General features: G+C 29.5%; 1 protein-coding gene across 1 annotated transcript in view; it reads right to left on the bottom strand.

Annotated features, from left to right (window-relative positions):
* LOC117175808 (putative fatty acyl-CoA reductase CG5065) overlaps positions 1-10,380 on the bottom strand; it is a 110,142-nt gene extending 99,762 nt beyond the window's left edge. The window contains exon 1 of the mRNA XM_033365560.1: positions 10,198-10,380. The gene's annotated coding sequence lies outside the window, so the exon portion shown is untranslated. The remainder of the gene's footprint in view (positions 1-10,197) is intronic.
* Positions 10,381-21,250: the final 10,870 nt, after the last annotated feature.

Here is a 21,250-nt window from a genome sequence, read left to right as displayed (position 1 = left end):
AAGTGTGACAATCGAAATTGACAATATTGTTTAGAGATTTCATATTAAGGACAGTAGTCCCGATCATCCTCAGTCTAGGCGATGTTATCATGAACGAAGTAAATACTGAAGTAAATACCGCTGCGAAGTACTATGGGTGTAATTATGTTTGCTTATTTCTTGTGAACTTTGCTTCCTCATAAGAATCAAATCAATTTGTTTCCTCATACAGAGGGAGGTTTTTCTCTAACCAAATAAACAATTGAGACTTTCAATATTTTTCAAGCTTATGTTTATGCCTTACTGCAAATCTTATTTTCAGAAAATCTGAACTGATCAAAATATCAATCGATTATTCTGTGAGAATGAACAACTTTTTGGTGTACGGTCGTGGCATATTCTAAATTAAAAAAAAAAGATTTCTTCATATAAACAACGAAACCTTTTTTTTGCTTTCTAATGTGAGTCGCTAAGAATGACCATCGAAAGTTCGTCAATCGAAACGTCTCGGTGACACGAACAATTAAATCAAATGCAGTACTGTTATATTCCCAATATAAAATATCTTCTATAAATAAGGTAAATAAGTTTTTGAACGAAATTTAAAAACGATATTGGTAGGCTATGGTAGGCCATTAAGGGCATGTGATACTTAGAAGATGGTCGATTTTATCAATTTTAGGTTCCCCCGCTTTTTTTCTAGAATAATAAATATTTCGTCTTAAACATATGGGAAATGATAGCGAACATGCTAACGGACGTACCACACACTTTTTTTGTGGGTTAATTAAAAAAAGCTTTAATTTAGCAAAATGTGATTAATTATCATAGCGCTTAGGTCATAGTATCGATTATTTCAGTGTTAGATTCCCCCGGCTTTTTCCTAGGATAATAAATATTTTGCCTTCAAAAGTTGGGAAATGATAGCGAACATGCTAACGGACGTCCCCGCACACTTTTTTTGTGTTTTTTTTTGTATCAAAGTTTTTTTTGATATTGCTAACAACGTGCGTGTATATTTCGAGGTTATGTGTGTTACAATTCACCCAAGCGTTACTTCCAAACTACACAATATTTTTGGCCGGAAACTTTGGACTTACAATTAAACATAGTAAATAATCTCCGCGAACTAACCTTGTTTGCAGCCAATCAAAAAAGTTTAGTTAATAAATAATTTCCAGATTATCGGAAAGGCAGAGATGAAAAACGACGTAACATCAAAATAATGCATATGCATAACATTTTTATTTAGTACAATAAATTTGTTTTGTTATTATCCCTGAAAAAATAATCTGGGGACATCCGTTATGATATTTTATAGCATCTCCGAATTCAGTTATTAAAAATTTTCATTTTTGTGAAAAAAAGCCGGGGAAACTATAAGTATCACATTTTCTTAAAGGTTTTTCAATTGGACACTCGATGCGTCCCGAACCCAGGTAGAAATACACCACCGACCCAGTACTGGCCCAGTACCGCCTGCCGGAGTTCCAGTGCTGTCTGGCTGTATTGGGCCAGTACTATGCCAGTACGGCCTTTTAATGCTTGTCGGTACTAGTCTGTCAGTACTGGCGCAGTACTGGCAAACCGCTGGCGCACGAGAATGCCGAAGTTAATTTTAAAAATGAAAACAAATTATTTTATTGTTTTAAAGACCATCCATTCATCACCATACGACTGCATATCGTCCGAATATTATTTATAATTACAAAAATATCATTTTCAAACTATTTGTTTGAAACCACTACTACACACCCACTACTTCTATAATCTAAAGATATGACAAAAAAGGTATTTAAAAAATAAATAACAATTAACTGCAAGTATTTTGTCAATACATGTTAATGTCACTGCTAAGAATGAATACATATATTACACTTTTAAACATTCAATTACAAATAAAATTTCTAGCGCTACGGGATTTCGAACCTACATCTATATACCTAAATCTATCGCCTAGCAGTCGGGAGTGCTAACCACTGCGCTAAACCGACAAGTTGAAACTCTATGAAAAAGCCATCCTCATAAGCTACAGTTCAGAAAAGTCACAACAACGATTTTTCAACTCTTTTTTCTCGTTAATCTTTTTAACATCATATGACATCAAATAGGTATCAAATAAACTAACTGTTCACGGAAATAGAAAAAAATGGTAATAAATCATTTAAATCGACTACAATTTTTCTTGGTAAAAGTTCTGATACTAACATTTACTGAGCATTTACAATTTGTTTCGACGGAACTTAGAAATTTTACCACGTTGCGCAACAATTTTTTTAATAGCAATTTTCTTTAAACCTTCGTGTAAAGTTTTGCTTTTTAGGTGTTTCAGACTATTCTACAACGATTAAGACATACATCCAATGTAATTTTTCCTGAACATAAAAAATTTTTCATGAAGGTGGAACTTAGAATATTTTCCTTAAAAAAGTAATAGAAAAAAAATGTTTTCACCTTAATTGTATAGTCAATTTTTCGGCATTTCAAAGCACCCTGGCAACATTTATGGACGTGTTTTGTTAAGTCTATTTTTGTACTTTTCCTCATATCAACAAGTTAAACAATATATTTTTAAAATTTATAAATCGTTATTGCTAGATCATAAGAGGTCATTAAAGGTTCGTCCATAGGTCATTCGACTTGTCTCGAAGACGCGAATAAACATGTCAGATACAGTACTGTAGTACAGTCCTATAATATGAACAAAAGTTTTTCTCATATAAGTAGAATGAAATATTTGTTTGAAACTTCATAAATCGGTACTGATAGGTCATAAAAGTTTCAACAATAGGTCAATCGCTGCGTTTCGAAGACGCGAACAAATGCACTAGATAGAGAAAAGTCGCTCAGAAAGTGGAGTATGGTACCATGCTTTGACTTTAATTCCCTATAAATTATGATTAGAATATGATTTTGATGTATCGTTTTTTAATTACGTTATTATTTGACATTTAATTTGCTGAAATATTTAGTGATAATTTATTAGATGTTGCATTTAAGCCAGCGTACCCCATACACTGGGGTAAGGTGACCATCATATTACTGCCGTTTATGTAAACAATTTGAACAATGTAATATGAAAGAACGGAGCCAGACTTCAATTTATGTCTAGAGCCAAGTTGCTATGCCTTCAAGACATAAATTTATCTCTTGAGTTGAATTTTTATGATTCCAACACGAGCGGTTTATAACTTTGAGTATATACCTGTCCTTACATTTTTTTCGTAAATTTTTTTTTAAATCTCTCATCTACAAAAAAAGCTTTTAAATGGCCTACTATTTCTAGCTCAAAATTATATCAGACGATATTAGTCGGAGCTATAAAATTCGTCTCCGAGGAAGCAAAATTTTGGCAAATAAAAATAAAATTGCAATATATAACTCTATACTTACAACCAGTGTACTCTACGATACCCAGACCGACACAACTTTTTAAAGTCATATACACGGAAAAAAATAGATATTTAAAACTTTGATATTTAACCATAATATATAGTAGCTTCTATTCAACATACAAGATATTAAACGGCAATATCTGTTTATATTGGAAGTAGCAAACGTGTGATTTTAACCGTTAATATTTATTATATTAAAAAAGCGAAATTTTATCGAAGCAATATCGCTGAATTGCGGCGTGACAACAACAGATTTTAGCCCCACTTTATGGTCTGTAGCTTGAGCATTCGTTTTATCTGTTGTGGTTTCTCGAATATACCTTGCGCTATAAGTTTTGGTAGAAAATGGATTAATTATTTTTGGATGTATCATAATTTTCTCAAGAAAATGAGGACTCAGCTACCGGCATCTTTTATATTAGTCTTGAAAAGTTTCTTATCCGTTCTACAAGAAAATTGCATAATTATGAAAAAAGGCAAATGCTTGAGTATTCGGATCTTCTTTTTAATATCCACTGATGCTCTGATTCAATATCCAGATTTCTGTTGCATAAGTTAAATCGCTAAGATATTATAAATAGTAATATCTAGATAGTCTGTCAGTAATGAGAGATTTCTTAAACAATGTGGTGTAGAGAAAACGCCGCACGGAGAAAAATGGATGTTCATACGTAACATCTAGATGTTCATAGTTAACATATTTTATCTTTAACTATAGGACAATATTCTAGATGTTCAAAGTTAGCATTTGGAGATCTTAAAAAGTGAATTGTTACTCTCGAACATCCAAAATGCTCAACTGAAATATCCGAGATATTACATGTATGGTTATGTCAAATAACGCCTGTAAATATTTGAGGAGTTTACTTATTTATGGTCATTTAAGGAATTAATTGTTTGTGAATTTGTTCGTACATTCATTCGTACACGCCAAAAAAACAGATAAAGGGTATAAAATGTCGATCAGATGATAATTCAGTCAAGTTGAGGTTATGTTCAATATTTTTAATTAAAAATAAAAACGCGAGTGAATATTCGAAGAACGAATGATCTGTAATCTGAATTTAAAATTCTATCCATTTTAAGTTACTTAAACTCAAATTTTATATCAAGTTTATATAGTTTATATATTATATAGTTTATATAGTGTATTATATTAAGTTTATAAACATTTTGGCAATTTATTAAGTCTCTAAACCCGAAACTTAAGATCATTGGTCCCTCCTTCAGACAGCAAAAATCGTTATCCAATTTTATTTAAGGATAGCTAATTTTGATTCTTTGGAAATCTTCAAAAATTGTAATATTCCATAATTGTGATATTGCAAATATATAGCTGTCAAATTCAATTTAACATATAAATACTTTTACGCCTAACATCTCAAAAAGATAGTAGATGTTTGGCATCAATATCTGCATGTTAGGTGCAACGATCTTATACTTTGAACATCTACATTTAAACATCCATTTTGCTCCGTGTGTTTAACAAGAGTGGCAGAGATTTGTTGAGATCACAGTAATACAAAAATCGTAATTTCACAGTAAAAAAAGGCGGTTGACTTTAAGATGTAACCAAAAGGATCATTCACCAGTTGAAAGCGAACTGATGATTATAAAATGACTTTAAGTGACGCTTTTGGTTGAAAGTCAACTGCTTCATGTACGTAAAATGGACATTATTGGTTAATTTAAGGCACAAAGTTTGTTGACTTTCCGGCAAAGCATGCGTCTAAGTATTTGCACATCGCCCTGAGTAAAAATGCTTCGAATGGAGTTCGACTTGATTATGCCTTGAGTTCGTCTCCAAGACATCAATGCCTGACTGCGTCTCAAAACTGAGTCGAGATATTGGCCTTCGTCTTACTTTTATGGCCACGACAGGTAAAACGGCGTTTACTTGTCTTAAGTCGCGCCTTGTCTTGGCTGAGACGTTTACTTGACTCAAGACAAGGCTTGTCTTGGCTGAGTTGGTCGAACCTTTTTCGGCTCATAAATAAGATAAAAATTGATGAGTAACTATTAAATTAGTTATTTTTAATTAAAAAATTCCGAATCTGTGGGTCTGAACGAGTATAAACCTTAAAAATTTTCTTCAAAAAAATAAAAATTGTAACTTTCTAGAAGGATCTCCTAAGCCATTTGACACACGTAAAAACAAACAACATTTTCGGTATCATCGTCAAACAAGTGTAATACAAATGAAAATCCGTCAATAAGTTGATTGAATATATACATTGTATACAAATATACAAAATTATTTAATCATTAACAAAGATTAGCTTCTATGACAGTCAGAATGACCCTTTTTGTTAGGACATGTATACACTCGAAGTTTTAAACCGCTTGATGTAGAATCATAAAAATCTTACTCAAGAGATAATTTTATGTCTTCAAGACATAGAAACTTGTCGCCAAGGCATAAATTGAAGTCTGGCTCCGTCTCAAAACTGAGACATGCTCAAGTCGACCTTTTCGACTTCAGGATGTCTTGAAGCACACGCTTTTCTGCTATCACAAATTGAATTTCAGAGCGCATGAATAAAAAGCATCCTAAACTCAACATACCTGTCAGTATTTCTAATATTCTAATATTAAGAGTATCATATTTTTAGTAATATTCTTAATGAAGTAAGCGAAATTCTTACCTTAAGAGAATCTTCTACCCAAAGAAGAAAATATTCTTAAAATGAGAAAATGAGTGGGAAAAAGAAATACGCAAAGGAAAATGCGCCTTGCCAGGTTCAATGATTTCTTTTAATGTTTCACGCCACGTGCTTCTAAATCAGTTAATTTTTTATGTAATTTTTGGCATAGTGTTTTGCGTTAAAAAAAGTGATAAGTACAAAATACAAAGAATTAAATAACTTTCATCAAAATGTGTCGAATTGTGGTTAATACATTATAATTTTCTATTGAAAAATAGTTTTTAACCTATACATTTTTTTATTTAATTAATTTAACAGTATACTTACTTTTGGCCTTAATGTTCAAAATTTATTTACTTTTCAATTAGAGATTTCGCAAAGCATTATTTACATATATTGATTATGTATTTATTTCGCGCAGTCACACCAAGATATATCCGCTATAGTCTAAGATTAACTATACTTTATTATCATATAGAAAAGAATATATATTCTTAAGGTAAGAGGGCCTCCATCTTACATTAAAAATATACTCTTGGCATCTATTTAAGTTGCAAATATTCTTCAACTTAGTGGGAAATTCTTTAAATTAAAATATCGTTTTTTCAGTGTTAATCATTATATTACTAAAATTATTTCTTGGAAAAAGAGATCCTACTCCATCTTCATTCCATTGGGAAACGAACCACAAAACTTCGGTAAGGTAAGGTACAATCTCTGATGATATAGCAGATAAATTAAAATTTTTTTAAATAATTCATTATATTACTTGTACGTTGGATAGGAGACACCAAACTTAAGTTCCATTTCTGGTTGAAATTAAGTGACTTACTTAATTTAATGCAAAAATGAAAATCAGCTACATATAAAATTTCATCACTTTGTATTTTTGGTCATGTTGAGATAATAAATGAAACACGATTGACGAAAAAAGGATGTTCAGGTCAAATGAATGGCAGCGTACCCAGAGACAGTCAGTGGAAGGAATGTGCGACATTGAAGAGATATGATATAAAGAGCCACAGAAACACAAGAGCTTGCATGAACAAATGTATGGGTTTATTAGTTAGTTTTTGGGCTTTTTTTAACCAAGCTATATGATATTTGTGCATCTCTCCACTTCGAGTGATTACTAGAGAGATTGATCAGCGTCCCGAGTCTGAGCGGTATTTCGACATGTGTGTGTTGTTTAAATAAGCAATATTCGAGTTTTAGGTTGATCTAAAATGTATCTCTTCCCCTAAACATCTCCTATTTAATAATATAATAATAAAAATAGTAATCATCCTAGATGGCTCTCCTGTACAACTGGATATTGAATTATTCATACTAAATATCTAGATGTTACAGGTAAACATCAATTTCTTTTCGTGTGAACAATATAATATGTATTATACTGACGAAGCCAACATAAAGTTTATGTCAGGAGAGAAGAGGACATCGGCTTTAAGTCAATCTTTGCGGGATAAACTACCACGACTACAAAGTGACTCTTCTCTTTGGCGTCGAAAAAGGAAGTAAGATTTTATCGATTTTGCATAGAGGGATTCCGGGTCTCAACTATTTTCCAAGATCCAAAGAAAATCCAGAGAAACAATAAACTGAATGAAATCTGTAGGAGAACGGCAAATGCGTGAATCTCATTTATCTTTTGCCACATTCTTTCACAGTTTCACATTTTCCATTTTCCCTCCTGCTTCCACTCGGGGGTTCTTGCACAGCAATGTACAGGATGTCATTGTGCATATATACACACACCCTCTTTTTTATTCCCCACATCGATTTTGCAGCGCCGTGAGGAAGGAACGAAGATTATCCATTTACCACCGTCGGTATGAATGAAAACATTCTTAAACTTGTAGTTGCAATTACAAGTGCAATTTTGCCAAAACATTTTTAATAACTTTCCTATTGAAATTATAAACAAATCTGCGGCAATTGGGATCAAAATTGTAGCTGTCATTGATATCTACAATTAAAATTTGTAATTGAATCATTGAGAATCCCAATAATTGTAATAAGTTATCAATTTTTTCAGGAACACATGTCACTGAAGTATATATTGTCAATTCAAAAATTTCAGTCAACAATAATTTTATTGTAAATCGTTTTCAACTTGTTTCATAACTTTTCAAGTAATAACTATTATTTAATTAAATATTATTATTATATTAAAGACATATTATTAATTTGTAAATAGCACATGCAATCCGATTGATGAATTGCAATTTCACTAGAAATGTTGCTTTTAACAACAATTACCAATTCCAGCTGTAATAGAAATTATAGGCAGAATTCCAACTTACGTTTCAATTCGATACAAAATCGCCAAATTTATTAAAATGCCTTCATTTGCAATCATAAATCTCTTATATTTTTCATTTTCTTTCAATAAATTAAATTTTCAGAAATAAAAGGGGCCATTAAAAACAAAATTTAATTTTTAAAACTAAAATTTCAAAAAACATGCGCAACGTTTTTCCTGGAAATCCTTCCTCTCAAAAAACAAAACAAAAAGCAACATGTTTGGCCCTCCAGGTATTATTTAACGTCCTCTTATATGTTCTTAATAATATAATAAATTTCAATAAATTTAATGAAAATTATTTTGATTATATAGCAAAAAGAAAACATTTCACTTTCAGTTACCGATAAATATTCTTGAATTCAAATTAACATTTGCAACTTGAATAGTTTCAAATATTAGAATTGTTTAAATTTTAAAATGTTTATTCTGCATTTAATCCAAGGTTTGACTTAATTTATATAAAAAAAAGTTTTTTTTACTTCTTTTACAAAAATTAAAAATATTAGAACAAGCTTTTAACAAATTCTTATTCACATATTATGAAATATTAGTAAATTGTTTTATAGGAAAGTTGGACAAGTTTTAAGAACTGGTAAAAAAATTATAAACTTAAAAGCGTGGATATATTTTCTCAATTAAGTAAATGTTAGTCTTCTTAAATAATAAAAAAAAATTAATTAAACTTTTATAAATATTAAAATAAAACTAAAAAGTTAAAAAAAATGTTTTGTTTGCTTCAAAAAAAGTAGAAATTTTCATAAATTTGAAAAGAATTTTCGAAATAAAAGACGATTATTGACTTTTCTTACAATTAGTGTTGTGTGCTTCAACCAATTATTCTTTAAAAAAATGCTAATCGAACAAAAACGGTTAAATTAGCGGAACTGAAAAGTCCCAAAAATAAAATTTCCGAATTGAAAAATTCCGAATAAGAATGTTTACCAGTAGTTTAAAATATGACCGAATTGGAAAATTTCGGAATAAGAAAATTCCTGAATAATTATAATATTAGCGAATTTCTAGTTATAATCTGAAGTTTCGCAAAAAATTTTAAACAAGATCAAGAGCCCAAATGAAAAAAACTGCTGTCTTTTACTGTCTTCCAAGAAAGTATAATAAAATGTTTTAAACAAACTATTGACAATTAAACCGTAGATAGCAGAAAGTATCGAAAGAAATGGAACTAAAAAATTAAAAATTATTATCCATGTGAACTTCTTTGAATTTTCTCACAAAAAAAGAAAAAAAATGCTCACAGCTCTTCGAACCGGATAAAATAATAAAAGTTTATCTTTTTTGTGTCGTTTACCATTAAGAAGGCCCCTGGGAAGCCGCAACAGGCCCCACAGGCTTGCAGAGCATGAAATCTGATTTAAGGAGTAATGGACAGATGCCGCATGTGACACGGATGAATATCGACGAGTTAATAAAATTATTGAATTAACCAAGTGCTAGCGACCATTGAGAACGTGGATGCGCCCACACTCATCTTTACTAAAATACGACAGCTACATTCTATTCGACTTTTCATCAAATTAGTTTCCCTTGAACTTTCTTTTTATCAATCGAGATGAAGTCCGGGGCATCTCTAGCAGACAGATTTCTGCTCGACTTGCGGCTTTTGCACATTTGCCAGAGAGGGAGAGACGACACTAAAAAAAATTGGATTTTAGCGATGGAGACCAGAGTGAAGGGGGGTTGGGGTGTCTCGAAATTGGTGATAATTAATTTGCAGATAGAATAAGAGAGATGAAAGGAAGAAAGGTGAGATGCGGCGCGGGACAAGCCTATCGTGCCTGGAGCATATAGGAGGATAGGCGCGGCTTAGTAAGGAGAAAACGTATGAGAGAAAGGATATTTTTCAAGTTACCTTTTAAGTACAAGTGAGTCTTCCGCTTCCACGAGACTGTCTCCGTCTCCGGTCACCGCGGACACGAGCAGACACGAGTGGTTTAACACAGAATTGGGGAGTACTCTCGATTTTTGCACTTTTCAGCTCGCGCCCGTCGCATGCCAGCCGAGTCCGCCATCTTGGGGCAACTGCCAACAGAGAAATCCCTCCAGGTCCGGCACCGAGGCGCACGGAAATGTCACTAGGGGTTGAAATTTAGAGCGAATATAGTGGAAACCACCCTCTAGGCTTGGCCAAGATTTAGGGGTGTGTTTTAAGAGATTCGTGGTGGCTGCCATTGCTGTCTCACTCAGGTTAATTCCTAGGGGCAAAAACAAAGATTGATGTCATTTGTTTTATATTTATGTGTCTATTTGTATGCATTAAACAAACAAGTTATAAATATTAGAAGAAAATATGTAAAATCTTTCTCTTAGAAATTTGTGGTCGCGAGATATCGCATACATTGTTGTCGAAAACCTGATTGGTTGCGACAATGCGTGAATATGACTTTTAGTGGCTGTTTTCAATATGTTTATCTATTAATAAAGATTAGACATTTTTGCACCATTAATTTTGTAAGCCAAAATATAGAAATAGATCATTTTACTTCACAATATTTATTTATAAATGTTTCTGCATTTTATTGGTAAAAGAGAACATTTTAATTGCAGATGATTTTTTAATATTGGGAAAGCATTCTGTACTTTAAATTTTGCTACCTCACTTTAATTTATAAACATTTTTACAATTTTAAATAGATCAGGAGTCGGTAAATAAGACAATAAAATATTTCTGGGGAAATTTTAAATAATGTAAGTTTTATTTTAAAAGATTAATTTAGAATTTTAAAATATGTCCACATATGCCGGAAAAGAATCTGCAAGATATTAAGACAATTTTCTTAAATTTGCAAGATATAAAAATTTGTCAAGCAAACTGAATTATATTGAAAGATATTTGAAGGGCTTAGAAGTTATGTTAAGGTTTGAATATAATTTAAATCTTTTGCAGATTTTAAAACATTTAATATGATATCCTAAAATTTCAAAAAAGAATGTAGAATATTTTAAAGTAAAAATTTTAATCTTTTAGGATAACGATATTCTAAAAAAATCCACTGAGTTTAAGAAGTGTTTAAACGTTTTTTAATATTCAAAATAAACTTGAAACTTAAACTTTAATCGAAATAAAAACAACAAATTTAGAAGCTTTTTAAGAATTTTGAAAGGTTTCAAGAGAATCAAAAAATTTCTTAACGTAGCTGGGAAACATTTACATAATTTCTATTTAACAAAAAAAAGAGGATTTAGAAGTTTTAAACAGATTCGAAAAGAGCCGAAAATATCTTGAGAAGTTTTCAAACCATATCAAATGATTTCCTAAAAATTCAAAAAGAGTGTAGAAGAATGAAAAGCAAAATTTTTCCATATTACAAGATTAAACAATAGAAAAAACAGTAAATTTAGGAGGCATTTATACGTTTTTTCAAAGATCGAAAAATAACTTAAAACTTACATTTTTATAAATATAGATTTTAAAAATTCAAAGAAAAAAATTTACAATCTTTTGAAAAATTTTGAAAAGTTTCAAGAGAATAAAACAAGTTTCTTCAGGTAGCTGGGATTTACAAGTTTTGAACAGATTCGAAAAGAGTTAAAAATAATTATATCTTCGGAAGCTTTCAAACCATTTCCAATGATTTCCTAAAATTTCGAAAACAGTGTAGTAGATTTTAAAGTAAAATTTTTAATAGTTCAAGATTACATAATTTTAAAAAATACAATAAGTTTAAGAGGTCTTTAAAAGTTTTGAAAGAATTTAAAACTTTAAAAAATTTCAAGAAATGCAGATTTTTGAAGATTTCAAACAAAAAATTGAGTAGCTTTTTATCATTAATTTTTTCCATCTTTTGTTGGCGAATATTTTAGTTCAAAATTCATCCCTTTGCTTGTAATTTGTTTCTTTCTTGGCAGACAAATTTTTCGTGATTTATAATATTCAACTCTTGGGTTGACATTCATCTTTTTCGTCTAAAAATTCATCTCTTTTGATAGAAATTTCATTATTTTCTATCTAAAAATGCAACTGCTTAGTTGAAAATTAATCTGTTTTGGTTGAGGATTTAACTTAATATGTACATAAAAATTCTTGTTTTTCAGTAGAAATTGAGAGTTGAAGACCTGTTCAAAATTCATTTCCTTGGTTAAAGATTCATCTCTGATCGAAAACTTACCTATTTTGTTGAAAATTCGTTTTTTTTAGTGAAAATTAATATTTTTAAATGCAACTGTAACTATTCCATTTCTGATTCAGAATCTATCGTTTTAAGTTGAAAATTCATTTATATTCTTAAAATTTTGTTTTTTGTGTGGTAGAAAATTAATCTTCATGATAGAAAATTTAAGTATTTGGTTAGAAAGTGATCTTTTTTGTTAAGAATTCATATTTTCGAGTTAGCAAATGAAACTGTTTCGTCGAAAATTCGTCTCTTGCTAAATTTTTCTTGGTGAAGAAGGCAACTGGTGGAAAATTGGTATTTTTTTATGCGTTCAACTGCTTTTAGTTGAAAATTAACTTTTTGTTGTAACTTTGATTAGACTTAACATAAATCTTCAAAAACCTTTTTGAATTTTTACAAGAATCGTAAAGAAATTATATTTATACAATAATAAAAATTAATAAACACATATATAACATATATTACTGTCGAAAACCTGATTGATTGCGACACTGAATAAAGATAACTTTTAGTGGATATTTTCAGTTTGTTCTTTTTGCTAGAAACTTTAAAAATAATGAGAATACATTCTCTTCATATTCTTTTGACCATGTTGCTCTAATTGTAAGTTATGTTCATCACTAAAAATCATGAATTTTTTGGACTTTTGCAAATTATAATTTCTAAATAAGGAATTTTACTTCTATAAAAACGTTTTTACAAAAAAGAAAATTTTAATTGTAAATGATTTTTTAATGGTGAAGGCAACACTTCTGACTAACTTTTTGATTAAATGTTTTATAAATGACAAAAGGATTATTATAGGTACATTAAGGTAATCCAAAAATACAATTTCCTATTTCTTTTTAAATTTTTATTTTAACAAGTGCTGGTTTTGTCTTGAAGTTTCCCATGTAAAGTGCATGGGGACATTTTTTAAGTATCAACAAATCGAAGTTTTGAGCATTGATTTTTGTTTTTTTACTAAAAATTATTTCCATTGGTCTAGTGGAATACTGATCAACATTGGCTAATTAATTTTTAATTATTTAAACAAATTTCATTTGTACCATTTTTTCGAAAATTCGTTTTTTATTTATTAAAATTCATTAATTATTTTCCAATTATTAAAAAAAATTGAATTTGTTTAAAAAAGTTTTTTTTTCACAAATTCGTCGAACTGGCAGTTTATTACCGTTAAGTGACATAAACACATTTTAAAATGTTTTCTAATTGATTAAACAATAAATAGACAATTAAATGTTGAAACAGTTCAAATGTTTTAATATTAATAGAAGAAAAGAAAAATTTACCATATTGAATATTAACAATAATTTATTGTTTGAACAATTGGTAAATATTTGAAAATAAATGTATGTGTCACTTGACGATAATAAACTGCTAGTTCGACGAATTTGTAGAAAAAAATATTTTATAAACAAATGGCATTTGTATAAGTAATTGAAAATTAATTAACCAACGTTGATGAATATTCCACTAGGCCAATAGAAATAACATTTTTTTAAACTAGAATAAGGTGCTCATAAGATCCATTTCATGAATAATGACCAAACTACAAAATGGGATTAAAAACTGGTCTTCAGATTTTTTTAAAATAGAGAATTTCTTTTTTTCGGATTTAGAATAATAAAGAATGGGGGGGGGGGGGTTGCTGCGCTCATTAAAAAAAGTGTTTTTAGACCACCTTAATATACATAACCGGCCCTTAACCATAGTAAATGAGGTTATATGTATATATTTATCTATGAATAAAGATTACGAATTTTCCACGCCACCAATTTAGTAAATCAAAGTTTCCAAATAAGCAATATTATTTCATGATAAAATTTATTTCCGAATGCTTCTTAACATTTTTGATAAAGAAGACAATTTTAATTGTGAATGATTCTTTTTTGATAATTCGGAATGACTTAGTTTCTTAACGTTTTGCTACCACACTATTATAAATTCTAAACTTTTTCACAGTTTCAAAGAGATCAGAAAAATAAAATTATGAAAAAACTTAGAATATATCAATTAAAGAAGTGCAGGTATCGGCACATACATAAATACCGATACCGACAAAAATATTCCTGAAAAAACTTTAAATAACTTATGCTTTACTTAAAAATATTAATTTTAAGTTGTGAAGATATGAAAATATGTCGAAAAAGAATCTGCAAGATTTTAAGACGATTTTTTTAATTATATAGGATTTTGAACAATTTTAAGAAAACATTGAATTATTTCCAAAGATATTTTGAAGTTTTATAAAAGATTCGAAAATAATTTCAATCTTGAGAAGACTTCAAAAAATTGAAAATAAAATGTAGATTATTGAAGAATTAAAAAACAAAGAAGCTCTTCAAGAATTTTCAAAGGTTTGAAAAGAATAAAAACATTATCAGACATTTTTCTTTTGATTATAATATTTTTTACACAAAAAGATTAAGCATATTTTTCAACTTGAACATAGGCTTCAGTCAGAAATTATGCTTCTTATAATATTTCTTGGAAATATCGCTCTAAATTAAATTTTCTTTGAACTATTTGAAAGATCTGAATTTTTAATTGAAACTTCAGACAAACCCTTAACCCTTAAAGGACCCCTTACTTTGGTATAACGCGGAGGTCCTCATGGGGTCGCTGAAGACCCCAGTCGTAATTTTCTATGGCGTAGAAGCTTGTTAATATTTTGGCGTAAAATTTTGTTAGGCATCCCCTTAAGTGTCTTGTTATAAGATAATTTTACTTGTTAAATGATTTTTTAAAATTTAATATATTCAAAAAACATTTTAAACTGAAGAAGAATGAACTTCGTATATTTCAATATAAAGAGTCAGGGCACTAACGACCCCATGGGGACCTTTAAGTGCTAAAAAAACATGAGACCGTAAAATTGAAATGCGTTTAAATTTGGATTCCACTTTAATCTATATTTTTCATTAAACCAAACTTTTTAAATATATTATTTATATTCATATACTATTTATATTTACACACACAAACGCACACGCTCGCGCGAATATGTTTATACGCAGAACTTCAGTAACTTCACAGTAAATCCCAGTCATATTATTTATCTTAAGTTGGATAAAAACGTTCCAAACACTTGACAACTACAATATCATCCGACAACGGATCATTATTATGCGCCCCGTGATAAAAATTATCTGCCGTCGGATAATTGTTGTTTTCAATTGTCTGCAGCGTTGTTATCCAACTTCAGATCAATAATATCTCTGGGATTTACTGTGTTTAGATAGAATTCATTTATAAATTAAAGCAAATTTAAATAAAAATTGGACTTAAATTAACATTCCATTAATTTTCCAATGAGGTGGTACTAATGTGAAAGTAGAAAAACTTACTAAAACATCATTGATGCTTGTTAAACGTCAGTAATTTTTTCCATTGTGAAACGAAGAAAACCTGCTGGTATTTCAGTGAAATGTCTTTTGGATATCTAGGAAAACAATCACTGATTTTACAGTACATTTTCAGTGATTGAAGTACATCGATGATTCCCTAGTAAAATTTTACTAATTAAAATTTAATAAGTCGTCAAATAATAATATTAAATGTCTATTTTTCTCATCGAATTAGAATACTAGAACCCTCCCCCCCCTCCCCATATTGGTTCTCTTGTACGCGTCAGCCTGCAGAGATATGTCAAGGCGCCACAATCAATTACATATTACACCTACTGATGGGCTCATTCACGAAAAAATAAATTGGAAAGGAAATTAAAGTTTCAATAACTCACAGGACCAATTAACTTACATAAAATAATTAAGCTCTAAGCAAAAATTAAAACGCAAAGAATACAAAAAAAACACAAACAGTAAAGGCTCGAGAGAAAAGTATACTCTTCTGCTTCAATTTTTGAATAGGTCAAAACTCTTGATTTACTTTTTCCTCTTTTATTATATTGTTTTCACCGTTATCCGAAAACTGAAAAATATATTATCTCCTCTTCGAGATATCCACTTTCATAATTTGTTTGAATGGAAATAAATCACTTTCCAATACGATAAATCAACCCCAAAAATAAACGTATGGGAATGACGCAAATATGTGAAGTATGGATTATATTAGTATTTCTGTTACCGTATTTTCCGTTAAAATGGGGACAGCATATATTTCTGTAAAAGTTACCAAATTTTGTACAGAGTGTACTGAATTTTTAGTAATTTTATAAATTTACGGATATTTTCTGTAACCCTGAATAAAATTTTCTGTCAGGCTGACATTTTCAAACTTTAAAGTCTAATAAGGAAGTCTTAAATTTTACAGAAAGTATTCATAAATTTGTACAATTACTGAAAATTTTGTAAACTCTGCAGATAACTTGACAAGCTTCACAGAAAAGCTGTGCTGTACCTATTTCGATTGAAAACCCTTTAAGTTTAAATGAATTTGTTCTGCACGCTTGAGTCTCTAATGCATTTTATACAATTAGAATCATAGAACTACAATTACATCACCTTGGTCGATTTTCATACATGTATAAGACGAAGAGGGAAGCGAAACAGTGAACGACCGAGAGTCTATTTATTTTTAGAATGTTAGTGCCGTCATTATAGACCTGGTTTTAGAAGGCAATACATGGAAAAATGTTAGTACATACAGAAAAATACTGAAAAATCAAATCAAGCAAACTACAATCTATTTAAATAAAGTATTTTTTATTTTGTAAACAGCCAACTGTAACCTAGATTCAAGGATTTTCATATTTTTGAATTGGCTATGTGACTTCATGAATTTCATGTGTCATACAGAATTGAAACTCAAAGTACAAAATTGGGTTAGTAAGAAATACCAAGAAATGAAATAAATTTACACTAGAGTTGTAGAAAATTGCAACAGTTTAAAAACTAGTTCTGCTATTAATTCCACTCATTTTCATTTGAAATAGGCCCGTATAATCTCGGGGCCTGCATTTTCATTTTAAAGGATTTGAAATTCAGTTTTAAAATCTCAAAAGAATTAAAAATTAAAAGCGTATGAATTTGGAAATATTGGATAAAAGTGCTTCAAATTGATCAACTGGAAATATAAATTAATTCTTGTTTTTTAAAACGGAACTGAAGTTCAAATTTTTTAAATTGATCAATTATTAATTTTTCAAGTCGATTCTGAATTTTTTTATTGAACCTTTTGGTCCTATTTTTAATTTTTAAACAATATCAAATTAATATAAATTCAAAATTAAACGCTTGTATTTAATTTGAAATACTATTCAAATATTCATTTTTTTAGATAAAAAAATCTTAATTAAAAAAAACTTTTTAAAAATAATGAGTGATATTTCAATTTTCTTTTAATCAAAACTCAACTATTTGAAAACAAATTATTTTAAAGAGAAAGTCTCAAATCGTCATAATTTCATATTGCAAAATTAATTTTTTATTAAATGTATTTTTCTAAGTAACCCAGAACGAATTCATTTGAAAACACAAAAATGCCTATTTGAAAAATGTACTTTCTTGTTTTTGTTTCCTCAGACTTTTAAATTAAAAAAATGAGCCAAAATTCCTATTTATTTGTCGCAGACTTTACAGTCTTTCCTATATATTCCTGTATAATAATTATTTAGTTAAAATTATTTAGTTACAAACAAAAATAACTGTTTTATGAAAGTTTCGTCATTTTGTATGGAAGATTCAACAATTTGGATGAAATGAATTTTTTTTGGCTGAAAACGCTTGTTTTGTTTCAGAATTCTACTTTAACTAAAAATTTGTATTTTTAGTTGGAAAAGACATCTCTTTTAGTAGAAATTGATGTTAAAAATCCATCTTTTTAGTTGAAATATAAACTATTAGATTTTGCGTTGCGAATTAATATTTTTTGGTGAAAAATTTAACTACCTCGTTAAAAGTTTATCTACTTTGTTAATAATTCTTGTTTTTTTTTTAAGTTTAATCGTTTTAGCTGAAAATTCATCACTTTCATTGAAAATTCGTCTTTTTTTGTAGAAAATTAATATTCTTGGTTGAAAAAGCATCTTTTTATTTGAAGATTTAGCTATTTAGAAAAAGTTCGTCTATTTTATCGAAAATGCAATATTTTTACTTAAAATGTTAGGAATTTGAAGCGTATCAATTTGAATTCAATATCGTACAAAGATTAACTTTATTTAATAGAATTTATTTCCCTTTTCTCATAAAAAATCTCCTTATTTTCCCTGTTTTTTTAGCATTTTGATATGTGAAACTTGCTACCTCTATAGATATGCATTTGCCTTTACAACTACTTACAGAATTGGCTTATCTTTCGGTACCAGTTTATGCATTGCCTCGTTAGTGAAATCGTTAAGGAAATATTTGCAATTGATATAAAAAAGAATCTCTTGGAATATGAATTAAATTTTTATGTCTATAACTTATGCTTATGAATTTTGAAAAATGAATTTAACCCCTTAATATGCGGAAAATGGGACCAATTTAAGGGGGAAATGGCAGAAAAGGGGATGGATTGTGATTCCGCTATAAAGTTGATTTATTCAATACTCTTTAAAAAATTGAAATTTGAAAACATTTAAGAGTCCGTATTTGCTGAACGCAGTAACTTTGTCTATGAAAAAATAAGTAAAACATAACTGGAATTTCTGTGAATTTTCCCGAACCAACGAAACAAACCTGCTATAAAGCACAACAATTTTTTTCATTGTTGTTTCCAACGCTTTCTTTATATTTATGAAATTATAAATTGTGCGATTTTTTAAAATTATTTAATTTGACGCGTTTTCATTTGAAAATTATAAAGTTTTTTGGCCTAATCTGAAAATGAAACGTTAAACGTTTTCCATTTTAAGTCGTTCAATTATCAAGCCTTCCTTTTTCAGTTCTAGAATTTTAACCGCCTTAAAATTAAATGGTTTTGATTGAGTCGTGAAAAAATGTGTATTTATGTAAAAAATTAGTTGTTTTTTAAATCATTTTCATCTTGTTTCTTTAAAAATATGTTTCTCAATGATTATTGCAATTAACTTCTTCGTATTTTTTGATTTAACAGTTACAGGTGCCATCTAACGAAAAAGTATGTTATTACTTTCTAACTTTCAAAGGCCCTTTATCTAGTGAGCATCAACTATTCGAACTTGAAGTGAAGATAATGGAAACTCAAACAAAATGACAAACAATTTCGATTATTATTCATTAATTTCGTTATTCATTATTTAACTTTTTTCTTGAGCAATTTATAAAGTTCTTAGAACAATTTACAACCCCCCCCCCCCCACATTTATTGGGTTTTCGGAAAAAGAAAATCCGCCTTTTTTCAGCATTACTCATACCCCGGGATTTTGAAATTAACACAGAGTTTTAAATGAAAAAAGCGAGGGGAAAATCTCAGTTTTCAAAATGATGGAAAAAAAGTATTTGTTAAAAGTTTTTGGGGATTTAAGTAGAGTAACCTATTATGAATGTATATTGAATAAATAAATTCTGTGCAATAATTTTTTATTTTGACCCACCCCCAAATGTTTTATTGTGCCCGGAAACTGTCCCAAAAAATATAAAATAGCAGTTTTGCATTAAATTCATGCTAAATACTGCTAATTTATGCTAAAAATTTATAAATATTCGTAAGAAAAACAATTACTCTTAACATCCGGTAATTGTGTCATTAATTACAGAAAGTAATAAATTTTCACGTTTTTCAGGAAAAAATTGTTTATGTAATTACCAGGTATCCTTACAGAATATATTACTTTAAACATTCGTTAATTAGGTCATCAATTCCAGAAAATCTGAACTTTTTACGATTTACCCCCGAAATATAATAAGCTGTCATGACTCACAAGAGAAAAAATTGTTTTAACAAATAATAATCGTTTAAACAATTCAAAATTATTTTTAAAATACTTGGCAAGCCTTCACTTATCCATTGAAAATTATTTATGTGGACAAAATTCTAAAAAATGCAGTCTTTAGTATGAATTTGATAGAAAACTGCTATTTTATATTTTTTGGGCATATTCCGGGCACAATAAAAGGGCAATAGGAGGTCAAAATTCAAAGTTATTGGGTGAAAATTATTCCTGAAATATTCCTTAAGGGGTAACTATATTTTAATTCACAAAAATTGTATCAGTTTAATTTCAAGAAACCGGGGGCACGGTGAACGTTAAAAAAAATTAAAAAATTACGGATTTTCTTTTCCCGGAGTACAAACAAATTTGGGGAGTTCGATCACTAAAAATTAAAAATCAAATTTTGGGACCACCCTATTTGAGCCCTATGAAAATTTTATCTCAAGTGGACAAGTAAACACATGTTGCACCAAAAAGTACATGCGCTACTGCAAAGTGCCGAAGGCATTCTTTTTAGTAGAAAATATCATTTTTGGTGGGACAGGTTTACATTCTTTTCTTAAATTATTTAGATTGTTCATTAGGGCAGTCTATTTTTTTTGCATTTTCATGAATACCCCCCCCCCCCCCCCCCCCCCCCCCCCCCCCGCCGAATTAGTTTAAATCCACAAAAAAATAAATGCGTTTTTTAAAAATAATATTTAGAGGTCCTTATTATACTATAGTGAGCCCTGGAGCGAGGGCCGGTTTTAGGGCTGACATTTGACCTAACTCGGACAAAGGTTGTCTGAAATAGAACTGGATGATGTAAAGATTTGGAAACACCAAATCAAACCATTCTTCGACCGACAATGCAATAATGAATTGTAGAAAAAATATTTCTTCTGTCTTACTGTTATATTGAAAAAGGCTCAAATGAGTTTTTAAAAATATGTGATATCTCTAACGAGATATCACGTGCCTTTATTTCGTTGGTTACAGAGTAAAGTCAA

The sequence above is a fragment of the Belonocnema kinseyi genome, chromosome 7 (assembly GCF_010883055.1).
Source record: "Belonocnema kinseyi isolate 2016_QV_RU_SX_M_011 chromosome 7, B_treatae_v1, whole genome shotgun sequence".
Taxonomy (NCBI): domain Eukaryota; kingdom Metazoa; phylum Arthropoda; class Insecta; order Hymenoptera; family Cynipidae; genus Belonocnema; species Belonocnema kinseyi.
This window is presented reverse-complemented; position numbering and strand designations above follow the sequence as displayed.